The sequence below is a fragment of the Tursiops truncatus genome, chromosome 12 (genome assembly GCF_011762595.2).
Source record: "Tursiops truncatus isolate mTurTru1 chromosome 12, mTurTru1.mat.Y, whole genome shotgun sequence".
Taxonomy (NCBI): domain Eukaryota; kingdom Metazoa; phylum Chordata; class Mammalia; order Artiodactyla; family Delphinidae; genus Tursiops; species Tursiops truncatus.
Genome location: NC_047045.1, coordinates 1,175,019 through 1,188,129, shown reverse-complemented (window position 1 = coordinate 1,188,129; position 13,111 = coordinate 1,175,019). Strand labels below are relative to the sequence as shown.

General features: G+C 41.5%; 1 pseudogene; it reads right to left on the bottom strand.

Annotated features, from left to right (window-relative positions):
- Positions 1–1,458: 1,458 nt before the first annotated feature.
- On the bottom strand, positions 1,459–2,501 carry LOC101329174 (porphobilinogen deaminase pseudogene; annotated as a pseudogene).
- Positions 2,502–13,111: the final 10,610 nt, after the last annotated feature.

Below are 13,111 nucleotides of genomic sequence, written 5' to 3'. Positions count from 1 at the left end.
GACAGAGAGCATTTTCTTGATTATTTTTACATTTTAAAAGTAAAATATAGACTTAATTTAGTTTTTGAATTAAAGAGAAGTCATTCCTAGCTATTTAGACATAGCAGAAACTTAAATTGTATAAATGTCAAATAAAGCTCTTATATCTGCAACAGAATGTAATTAGTGAATACATTATATGAAAAATTTTGTAGAGCAAGAGTATTCATTTAGGTTAAACTAGTCTATGAATTGATTTTATAACCTATTTCTATTCCTGAGTTTGTTATATTTTAAACATGATCCAAAGATGTACATTTTTGTTTAGTAGTATATCAGTGTTACTTAATGATTCTTAGCAAAAAGATAAATATAATTTTACCCACTCTTGTATATGCTATATTTATTTGCTATCTTCTTTCAATTCAAAATTGAAAGAGAAAATTCATCTTCAAGTGATTTCATCCAAAGTTTCTTGTCATCAACATAAAGATAAAAATTATTTTATTTATTCAAACTTTTGTCAAGATTTAACACTCTTTGAATTTCTTCTACCAATTTATTTTCTTTCTTTATTGCAGAAGAGTCTTTCTGAATACTCAAAAGGGAAATTCATACCCCAGGTTACATATATTCTCATATTTCATTAGACATTATTGAGGAAGGAAAGATGTAGGGAGCTTACTGGTCAGAGAAGATGAAAGACATGAATTTCCCTTTATGATGAAAGCTAAAAGGATGACTTGGGTACAGAGGAGCTGGCAGTGGCTTCCTGCTCTTCAAGCACAGAACAGGGCTCTGAGGAACCTGGGAACGGGAGTGGACAGACCTGCCCGTACTTCCTGTAGCATGTTGGGCAACCACCTAGCAGCCCTGACTCTCCCTTTTCTCACTTCAAAAGTAAGACAGTACTTAACTCATTAAGTAATTATGAGAATTAAACTAAATGATTCAATATAACTAGAACATTTAATAGAGATCATCGTCATTTTTGATAAAAGGTATATATTACCAATTTTAAGCTTCTAGGCCCTTCCCTAAGGAGAAATTATTCTCTGCTTAGGTTATTTGTGATTATCCTGTTAGAAAAGCAGCCGGATGTTATTTATAGGAAAACGCCTTTCTGATGCACAATTTGGTTAGTTGGTCACAAAAATTTAAGAATTATGAAAATATTTAGAGTTTATAAGATTCAGTGCCTTCAAAGCAAGTAGACTTTTTTTTTTCACCTTCAGATCTGGTTTATTAGTAGAGTTGGTTACATTCAAAGGCTGTGGTTTGTTAGATATTTTTCTCTAGAGACTAAGCCCCCACCTACTGAGGAGACAAGCCATCACCAAGGCCCCAAGGTAAGACAAGTCTCTGGAGGTCTCTGCCCCTGCAGTTCAATCCCCTGGGTAATCACCCCCCAGGTAGCAATGGGAATGGGGCACTGAGGGTTGGGATGTAGGCACTGGGCACCAGCAACCCAGGCACCTGTGCCCCACAGACCAGTTAGTGGGCATCATTGAGCTGCCGTGCAACATCCAAGATGTTCTTGGCTCCTTTGTTCGGCAGCAAGGTGGCCAGGCTGATGCCCAGGCTCTCAGCAGCCAGCTGGGCTTGTCGTGGAATGTTCCGGGCAGTGATGCCCACCAGCTGTGGATCATCCTCAGGGCCATCTTCATGCTGGGCAGGGACACGGATGGTGGCCTGCATGGTCTCTTGCATGTTATCTGTGCCATTCAGACTCCAGACTCCTCCAGTCAGGTAGAGTTGCCCATCCTTCATAGCTGTATGCTCTGCCACTGGCACACTGCAGCCTCCTTCCAGGTACCTCAGGAAGGCCCGTTCAGCAGTGCAGTGAAGCAGAGTCTCAGGATCATGCAACACACCCACCAGATCCAAGATGTCCTGGTCCTTGGCTTGAACTTCCACTCCCAGAGCCCCCAACCTGCACTCCTCAGGGTGCAGGATCTGTCCCACCTGGTTCTGCCAGCCCATGCACTGCAGGCCAGCTACAGCCAGGATGATGGCACTGAACTCCTGCAGCTCATCCAACTTCCAAAGCCGTGTGTTGAGGTTTCCCCGAATACTCTTGAACTCCAGATGTGGGAACTTTCTCTGCAGCTGGGCCGCTCTCCGCAGGGAGCTAGTTCCCACCACGCTCTTCCCTGGCAAGGTTTCTAGGGTCTGCCCAACAAAATTTGGGTGAAAGACAACAGCATCAGAGGGGCTCTCCTGCTTGCAAATGGCTCCAATGGTGAAGCCAGGAGGAAGCACCATGGGCAGGTCCTTCAGGGAGTGAACAACCAGGTCCACTTCATTCCTCTCCAGTGCATGTTCCAGCTCCTTGGTAACTCTCCAATCTTAGAGAGAGCCGTATCAAGAATCTTGTCCCCTGTGGTAGACACAGCAATGATTTCAAACTGCAGGCCTGGGTATAAGGCTTTCAGCATTGCCACCACACTGTCCATCTGTATGCGGGCCAGCTGGCTCTTGCGGGTACCCATGCGAATCACTGTCATATTTGGACTGTTTTCTTCCTGCAGATAAAGTCCCGAGGTCACAGTCCCCACTGCTCTTAGTGTTCCTCAACACCTTATCCAAGAACCAGAATCACTGGCTTGGAAGAAAGGAACTTCAGCCCCTGGCCTGTGGCCAGCTGAGCCTCAGAGTGGGAAAGCAAGTAGATTTTAAAAAGTGTCCCTCTGGGACTTCCCTGGTGGTCCATTGGTTAAGACTCTGTGCTTCCACTAAAGGTGGCACAGGTTCAATCCCTGATCTGGGAACTAAGATCCTACGTGCCTCGTTTCACAGGCAAAAATAAATAAATAAATAAAATAAAATAAAATAAAAAGTGTCCCTCAAGGCTTTCCATCTTCTCCAACACAAGGAATTGCTGCACATATTCTGATGACTGTCTCAGGCAGAAAGAGTCAACTAGCAGAAGATGTCATAGAAACACATCATACCCTTGTACGGCACATGTATGTAATGTTGTCATTGTAAAAATTTAGTTTTTACTGATGTAATACTTGCTTCTATTTATCCCTCCTTTTAGTGGCATCATGTCTTATTCACTTTTGTACACTAACACTATGTCTGGTATTTAGTAGGTTATCAATATCGATATGATATTCTTGCTGAAAAAAATAAATGCACGAATAAGTAAGTAAAAGGGTACAGAGATGACCACTATCCTTTACGGACACTCTTGGACATGTTTCCTGTAACAGAAACTAAACTATTTTCCTCCATGACGTAGTGACTAAAACCACCAGGTTTCCCCTCCACTGCTGCCAGGAAGAACTGTTAGTTACTTACTCATAGCCTAACCCCTTTTCTCACTGCACGATAACCCACCAACCTGCTGAGGAGGGCTAGCAATTATAAAAACAGCAATCACTCTTTAAGTACAGTGATGTACAGTGATGGCTTTCAACTGTATTTTGAGGGATATGAGCTTTTGAGGTTGCTCAGAGGCCAAGTTGATCCAGAATACAACGCAGGGAGATAAAGGGAAAGGGGCTGAGGAGAAGTCCCAGCTCATGACAGCTTCACCTCATCTCCTCTGCTTTCATCTTTTTTTATACATTGAGGCTACATGCAAGATTCTGCTTGAGGTACAGGATGCACTACTTAAAAAGTTTGAAGCCTGAGTTCATGATTATACAAAGTATTAAATAAAAGGTTTACCTTCTGGAGTCAATGCAAGAAGACAAGCTTGAGTTGTCCTAACACCCAGGCTAACTTCTGAGTCATCAAAGCAAAACATACTAAAAGGTAGTGCTGAGAGATAATCCAGGCATAATCATATCTGGCATATCTGGATGTCTTCTGAGCAAAAAGCATTGACAGTTTTGTTCAAGGAGATTTGCAGATCTTCTCCAGGCAGGGAGAAGCTTTGTTTATTCTTCAGGATAATGAAGCTAGTTTCCTTCTATCCTTGGAGATAGTCCAGGATGATAAAAATGATACCTCTCTCTGAGTCAGAAGATAGATTTGTTTCCTGATCAGAATAATAAAGATATTGTCTCTCTCTCTGTAGGGGTGGATGGACAGGTTTACTAACAGCTCCTTTAATAGATTGGGTTTTTTTTCTAAGTGTGAGCTTCCTTGCTATGACACAACTGTCATAACTGTGCATGCAGTGTCTACCTGGCCTGGACACTGGGCATGAAACTTGGGGGGAAAGAGGAACAAATGTGAAGATGAAGCTCATGCCATCTGCTCTGCCAAGTGTCACAAACTGTACAAATTCAGGTGGGCTCATCGTCTCCTTACTGGCTGCATTCACAGGAGTCCAGCAAGCTGACCCAGCAGGAACTACTTGGCTGCTCGACAGGTGAGACCTTCACTGACCAGGAGTACCTTACCTGCAAGGTCCATTCCCACTCTTACCTATGCTGGGAGAGCCCTTAGTCATGTGATAGACTTTAGTAAGGATTCATTTACACCTTTGAGTTAACTATGTACAACTATGTTCAAAACAAAATTATTATTGTTGTTAATATTTCTCTTCCTACTATCTTAAGGAGCAGTTTTTTAAAAAAAAATCTATCCACCAAAGTAAATATTTTGTATATGAGACCCTCATCAGCTTTTAAAAACAATGTTCAACTTTTATTGAATATAAGAATCACCTAGAGAGCCTGTTACCGAAGCAGATGACTGGGTCCCATCCCCAGGGAATCACATTTAGTGGGTCTGGGGGAGCAATGCTGCCTGCTAATAAGACCCCAGGTGATTCTGATTTTGCTGGGAAGGGTCACAGTTTAAGAAACAAGATTTTTAAAGACAAGAATGTCTTTTTAGGTAAAAAAGAAAAAGTGGATGAAATTCACAATTTCCTTCAAATCCTGAAGGTTTGATTGGGGATGCTGTTAGGGGAAAACAGGGTGTCTACGTTCTGATACATTAACTCAGCAATTTACCCCTACTTCAGTTCTAAAATACTGAAACCACCTCAGGACTTCCTTTGTAAGGACATATATATATATACATATACATATACATATATATATATATATATATATATATATATATATATATATACACTTTAACAATAATAGCAAGATATTGTTACCGAGTCCAAGCTCATACTGCCTGCCACACAACAGGCCAATAAATTGAGAGACGAGGTCTTGGGACAGGGAATAGTGACTTTATTTGGAAAGCCAGCAGACCGAGAAGAGGGTGGACTAGTGTCCTAAAGAACCATTTCCCTGAGTTAGAATTCAGGCTTCTTTTATATTAAAAGGGGAGGAGGTGGGCTGGTTGTCACAAACTTGGTGTTGGAATCCTTTGCTCTTGCATCTGTCCACATAGGTCTGGTCACAATGTTCCTGTAAACCTCCAACAGGACAAATACTATTCTCTGTTCTGCAACTTTTAATCTCTATATGAATGGAAAAGTGTTATACTTTTAAAGGTCAGAGTCTTGAGAATAGGCTATCCTGTATATTTCACACTATAGACAACATTCTTTTACAAAAGATCCAGAGCCAGCATGACTAAGCACAGGCAACAGAGCACAAAGGTTAGAGCTAAAGGAATAGATACAGTATGGAGTCATGTTTCATCTTTATTACAGTATTACTGACACAACTGGTCCAGAAGTTATTCACCTTGAGGCCAAGTCATTCTTCAATACAATGTCTTGGAGAGTAAATCGTCTTTTAGTATGCGCCTTGGTATAGAATGCAGGTTTGCAGTGCCAATGTGAAGCTAGACCAAGCCTGTCCACTTGCCAAAAGATTGAAAGCACTCCTGTAAGCCTCTCTATTTACATGCCCTCAATTACTTTCACATCTGGGCAACCTTCTGGAATTTTCTGTGTGAGCTGATGCTTATTATTTTAGGGTGATCTTATGGTACATAAATTAATTTTAACATCCTTTTGGCTAATCTTGAAACCTAGTCTGTTACGGGCTGAATTGTGTGCCAATCCCCCTGCCAAATTCATATTTTGAATTTTGAAGCCCTACCTCTAGTACCTCAGAATGTGACTGCATTTGGAGATAAAGTCTTTAAAGAGGTAATTAAGTTAAAATGAGGTCATTAGGGTGGACCCTCATCCAGTATGACTGGTGTCCTTATAAGAAGAGGAAATTTGGACACAGATAGATCAGAAGAGCATGTGAGGACAGGGAGAAGATGAGCATATACACCCCCAGGAGAGAGGCCTCAGGAGAAACCAACCCTGCTGACACCCTGATCTCAGTGTCTAGGGGCTAGGAATGGGAGTAGTTTAAAGGACGGTCAGAAGGGCGTCTCTGAGGAGGTAACCTTTATGAAGAGTCTGCATGAAGTGAGGGATGCAGACATGTGCCACCCAGGTCCCCCGTCAAGGAAGGACTTTCTGCCCCAGGTGCTGGAGAGCTGTCAAAAGACAACCTTCAGCCTCGGAATGTTCAGGGGGACCTCTGGTGCCAGGAGCCTCTCTCAAGGTCGTGTCCTTCCTGAAGGTGGCCCATGTCCAATGACTCATCAAGGTGGGGATAGAAAAGCCCAAACAGGACCTATCTGGTGGGAGATTTATGTTTTGGAGTCTCCCTCCTAGGGCTAGCTGAGGCTGCTAACCCTACCTCCCTTCCTTTCCCTTCTTTTCACAGCTGATTCTAAGAATACCCCCAATAAATATTCATATCTAATGGTCAGAAGCCTGTTTCAGAGTGGGCTTCCTAGGGAACCCAACCTGTGACAGGGAGGGAGCCCTGTGCACATCAAGGATGAGCATTTCCTTGCAGAAGAAACAGTAAGTACAAAGGCCATCAAACCTCTACCCATATGGTAATGACATGACTATACAAAGAAGGGACAGAGCAAAGTTGCTTGGCTTTGTATGGCCATCCTAAGGGGACCAGCTAAGGATGGTACAGAGCTGGCTAAGGAAGGTATTAGATAGGGACTTCCTAATGGGGGTAGTCAGAATCTCCCTAGAGAGGAAGACGTCAAAAAAGGAGACACACATGGAGGTGGTTTTGAATTTGAATACAAGTGTAAATCCAACAGGCTTCTTTGATACTTCTAAGACTCTGAGGCCTATGCATTCTCCCACTGATGTATTGTTAGAGTACTCCCCAATCTCAAGGATGTGCTTGACCAGTTTTCAAGTCTAGATCCCATATCTCCTCTCCAACTCTCTACAAGCTGCCACCTCCCCCTCCTCCTCCTCTTCTCCTCCTCCTCCTCCTTTCTTTGACTGCAATCTTCTCACATATTTTCATTTTCACATTCAAGACTCCCAGAAGGGAAAGAAATAGCTTTGTCCAGCCTAGGACACTAATTGATCTATTAGGACTTCAAAAATGCTGTTAGTTATAAAGAAATTATGGAAGTTAATCACAGAAAACAAGCAATATTCCCTCAACCTCATCTCCCTAAATAACAAAATAAAGCACAATGCCTTGAAACAAGCTCAAAGAGAAGATGGTTCTAGAACCCAATTTTCTTCACAAAAGGAAATAATTTCAAAATTAAGTCTTCACTTTATTTACATAGGAAATAGGAGAGAAGGTGTGCATGAAAATTAGACACGGCTTGAATTTTATGACTAAACACAATCCCATAGTGCATGTTTTGATTTTCAAACCATTATTACTATTCTTTCTACTTGTGTCTGTATTAGGGTGTCTGGTTCATAAATTAATAAACACCTTAATTGTTTACTCAAGATTGTGTTGGATTTTTGCAATTCCCTTTGAGGGAATAAGTTTAAATTCTTGAATCTTTACAGATTCAGGATGAACTATGATCATCTGTGTGACTAGAATGAACCATACATGGGGGTGGTGAGGCAGCCATTTCAGCTCAGGGTTATTTTTGGCTCTTTGTTCCTCAGAACAATTCTTTCCTGCTTACCTCTCACAACCCCACAAGGATGGTGTAACATAACCTATTTAGGATTGATGATGGAAGTTTAGGATTTCTTCAGAATAAGAACAGGTTCTAGGGCCCTAGGAGTATTAGGAAAAACAAGAGTTGAACTTTATTATCAGAACATTTTCATCACCTCCAAAAGAAATCTGTACCCATTAAGGCATTCCCCATTGCCCCTCCCCTAGTCCCTGACAACCACTAATCTACTTTCTATCACTATGGATTTGCCTATTACCTAATACATATTTTAAATCCCTTTTAGCTTAATACTTTACTAACCTTTTAAAATCCTCCCTCTTTGCTATAAATAGCCTTTTTAGTTTAATTTAAATGGCTGTCTACTAAGTTGAAAGACTTCTAATTTAGGGAGGTTCAGTGAAGAACCATGCATTTGATTCCATAAATTCTTACACTGGAATATACACAAAGATTCATGCTTAGTTTTTCCTCTTTTATTTTGATTTTTCCCTCAATATAAATCCAATTCAAGGATACAGAATACTAAAGAAAGGGAAAAGGAATATAAGAAGAATGTAGAGCAGAAGGAGTAAGAGAAGCAGTAGGAGAAGAAGAAGGAGGGGGAGGAGGAGGGGAGGGGAGGGGGAGGGGGGAGGGGAGGGGGAGGGGGAGGGGAGGGGGAGGGGAGGGGAGGGGTGGGGGAGGGGAGGGAGGGGGAGGGGATGGGAGGGGAGGGGGAGGTGGGGGGAGGGGAGGGGAGGGGAGGGGGAGGTGGGGGGGAGGGGAGGGGAGGGGGAGGAGGACTATGACAGTATCATAGAGGAAAGAAACTTATATTGAAGAAACTAAAGAACAACTACTGATTGATTGTTAAAAAAAAAAAAAATCATTCCATGCCCCTATTCTGCAAACAAAAAGGGATGAAAAACCAGAACCAGATCTTACATGATGAAACATTTTTTAAGTTTCACAGTCTAGGACAAGACCTCCAAGTCATATTTCAAAGAAACCCTGTATTTCCCTTTTAAGCTCTAATTCCTTTTAATAAGGCATCTGATTTGGGGTGTGAACTTTAAATGCTTATTTAGCCATGAAGAAAGAAGATACAGCAATTTCATCATTTGGGGGAAAATAAGAATATCCTTTTACTCTTTATAAAGCTTTCAGAGATCAGAAACATCTTTTTACAGAAGAACAAAAGAAAAACATTTGATTAAAAGTAAGATTATGAGCTTTTAATTGTATAAAGGTAATTTGAGATTAACTAGGAACAGACTACATAACACCAAGTATACTAGAACAGCATGTAACAAAGAGAAGTCTATTGACTGTCTTTCCTGATTTCCAAGCTTAAGAAACTTTGTTTTGAATTATTTCTTCAAGGAAGATTAACTGAAATTCTATATATTAAATTTTAACTCAAAAATTATCACAAATTATGGATGAGAAATGTTGCTTCTAAAAGTTTTAGTAGGGGCTTCCCTGGTGGCACAGTGGTTAAGAATCTGCCTGCCAATGCAGGGGACAAGGGTTTGAGCCCTTGTCCGGGAAGATTCCACATGCCACGGAGCAACTCAGTCCGAGCGCCACAGCTACTGAGCCTGAGCTCTAGAGCTCACAAGGCACAACTATTGAAGTCTGCGCGCCTAGAGCCCGTGCTCTGCAAAACAAGAAGCCACCGCAATGAGAAGCCCTCACACCTCAACGAAGAGTAGCCCCCGCTCGCCGCAACTAGAGAAAGCCCCCACACAGCAACGAAGACCCAACACAGCCAAAAATAAATAAATAAAATAAAAAAAATAAAAGTTTTGGTATTGCAAAACAGTAGATTGAATGTTAGAAACAAACAAACAAACATAGAGAAGTTATTTTCCATACCTCTAGGCTTGACTACCAGGAAGGGTTTCAATTAAAACCTATAACTTCAGAGTAAAGGATGTCAATTCCAAATTTAGATGATACCCCTTTCATAGAACAATTGGATCCATTGATTCTGTGTTGGTCTTAGTGATTTCATTGACCAATAAAGTTCAGCGCCAGTGTCACTGAGTGACTTCCAACATTAGGTCAAGGGAAGTCTTGCAACTTCTTCCTCGGTCTCTTGGAACCTTTGTTCTCTGTGCTCTTGAGACTCTCCCTCTGAAGATAATGGCTCTTGGAATCCAGTGGCTCTGTAGAGAGAAGACCCAGCTGCACTGAGAGACAGGATGCAGATGCGGGGCTAACAGCCCCAGCTGAGCTCTCAGCCGACATCCTGTCCAGCTGAGCCTTCAAATAATTACAGTCCAGCCAATCTCTGGACTGCAACTATGTGAGGGGCTCCAAGAACTGCCCAAGTGAGACCTTCTTGAATTACTGACACTTCACATTGTAAACAAATAAAATGGTTGTTTTATGCTGTTAAATTTCGGGGTAATTTGTTATGTCATAGAGTTAATCGGAACAGTCTGGTTTTGTCAGACTGCTCTAGCAACTTCTGCTACATCAAGGCTTTCTCTGATGAGGCTGTTGGATTTGCAAGGATAGGATAACCCAGTTTGGAAAACTTGCAACAAAAAATAATATAATTATGAGGTAATTCTATAACACTGGAGTGAACTTTAAGTGATTTTGTTGCTTGGTGAAGAATCTCCTTAAGTCTCTATCTCTTATGTTTTTATTACATCTAATGGTCAAAAAAAAAAAAAGAAAAAATTCTACATAGTAAGGTCCTTTACCTTCACTATGCTCTTGATCTGAGTGATGTTAGACTGAAGGGATCAGTATGCTACATGCTTCAACTTTGCTCCAGACCCCCTGCCCTTCTCCTCCTCCTGGGAATGGCTGCCTTGATTATAGCACTCCCGGGTCTTGTCAGGACTTGGGCAGCCCCTGCTCAGAGTTCATTTCTGGGAAGGCTGTCCTGAGGCTGTCTTGCTGACATCACAACCCACGTGTGACTAAATGCTGATCTGCTCAAAATATTTTCGGACTTTAGCCTAGGCCACCTACGCTGCCTCTTCTCCCTCCTTCTTGCGTAATCAGAGCGTGGGGGATTTATCTGACTACCATTAGCCCAAATGTTAGAAGTGTGTTCCTGCCGTATCAGTCAGCCCCTGTTTGCTGTCTGGAACACTCTATATCCAGTTGAAGTACACTTTGGCTATTATTTTGGTGTAGCTCTGCACTAGTCTAGGACAGGAGAAAAAATTCAGCACCAACTTGTTTGGAATACCCAGTTGTATCAATGCCTCATTTTCTGTTTCACCATTAAGTCACTGAGTTTTATCTCTTACCTGAAAGTATACATATATCACATCTCCATGATTTGTAGTCACTGTTAACCAGAAATATACCATGTTGTTACGGTATTTTTGGATGACAGGTATGTTGGGTCCATGTGGGTAGTGATAGGAAGAATTGGGCGTCATTTCTTTTTGTAGACTTACTCTTTTAGAGCAAAAGTTGCAAACTCAAAAGCCAGTGGGGTGGGATGGGGATAAATGTGGAAGGTTCTGGTGTAGGGGGCTGTGATGAGGTACACGTGTGAAGACAGCCAGCTTTGTAAATGCATTTCACAGCAGCATTACCACATCCCCAAACAGACCCTGACACCTCAATTTTTAATTATTATTTATTTCATCACACTTGTTTTTCCCTTGTAGAGGTTGTAGTTCTTATAGCAGTTCATTTTGTTTTGTAATTATGTCTTAAGTTGAATCCTTTCAACTTAAAACACACTTTGCATATTAAACTTGTAAGAAAAATTTGTTATTGCCACCAAAAAATATGGTCCTATCTAGTTTTTCACAAAATCTGTGAGGAAGTCTAGCTTTCCTTTTCCCACTTTTGATATAGGCATGGGTGCAAATAAATACTTCTGTAGTCTAAGGAAATCAGCAGTTCACACTTGGTTTGTGTGTACGAGAGAAAACGGAAAGTGGTGATTATTGGGTTAAAATGGAGAGAGCAGGCAGCTTCTGAAGGAGGTCCTGCTGCTTAGCCCCAGAGGTGTCAAATAGGAGTGTCAGAATAAGGGCCAAGCTTTGCCAGTTCTTCTGATTTTCCATGCAAAGTCAAACATTCGGATTAAAATCTTCCAGTTTCCAAATATTGGTGACCAAGTCAAATTATAAACAAATGTGTGGCTCTAAGAAAGCACACTTCAGGCGACACATGGCTTGAGGGCTGCTTATTTGGGAACCTTGCCTTTAGAGGATGTATCTGTTTCTGAATCTGGGGGGTTATGAGATAGAATTCTAGGCCCTGGCTTTTCCACATAATTGCAGTGCATATTGTTATTTGCAGCTAACACTGAGCAAGTATAACCAAGGACAATTTTCTAGAGACAGAATGAGTCTCATACAGGGAAGTGACATCCCAAGGACTTGCATGAAACGAATCCCATGTGGCAGGTACAGATGGAAATATTGGGTGGGCCAAAAAATTTCATTTAGTTTTAAGTAAAAGTAAAAGACACACTTTTCATTTTCACCAAGAACTTTACTGAAAAAAAGTATTCATTAACCGAACGAACTTTGTGGCCAACCCAATGAATGAGGATGAGCTGGACTCCAGCCTGGAAGACAGCAGAGACTCTTCCTGACCACACTGGCCAAGGGTTATTTTACCTGTTTCATAGTAATGAGGAAATAAAGAATGATGTAAAATCTGTTGTGATCTATTTCTCCCAGACACTTTTTGTGTATGGGGTATGTGGTAGGGTCAGGAAATCAGGGCTGGTTACATCTGAGAAGTTGGTCTAGCTGAACATAAGCATGGGCTGGAGTGGGAGTGGATCAGTAAGATACATTCTATGGAGACAACCTAGCGTGGCCTTCCTTGAATTGAGTTCAGGACAGTGTGTCACACTTCTTTTCCTGGAGCACAGCTAATTGGTGGACTTACCCCTTGCTGAAGTGAGAGATACCATTGTTTACCATATCCTGATTGGTAGAAGTACCAAAACTTATAAAGGATAGCCTGGAATTGAGCACAATTTTCAGGGAAGGAGTTGCCTTTTTTGCCCTCACTTGTTGGTGGAATAAGAGGTTTCTCCAAAAACAGTGTTTTATATATATATATAAAATCTTGCACTAGTATCAGAAAACCCAGGTATTCCATGGATTGATACTTGAATCTCTCCGGGGAGCTCACAGAGGTAGGATATTCTGCTGATACATGAGGGTGGCACTTCTGAGGGCCTCTATTAGGCACCAAATGTTGAAGTACTTCAAGCATCACTAAAATCCAATCCATTTTGTATTGAGAAATTTTAGAATCTTTTTTTTTTTGGCTGTGTCACACAGCTTATAGGATCTTAGTTCCCTGA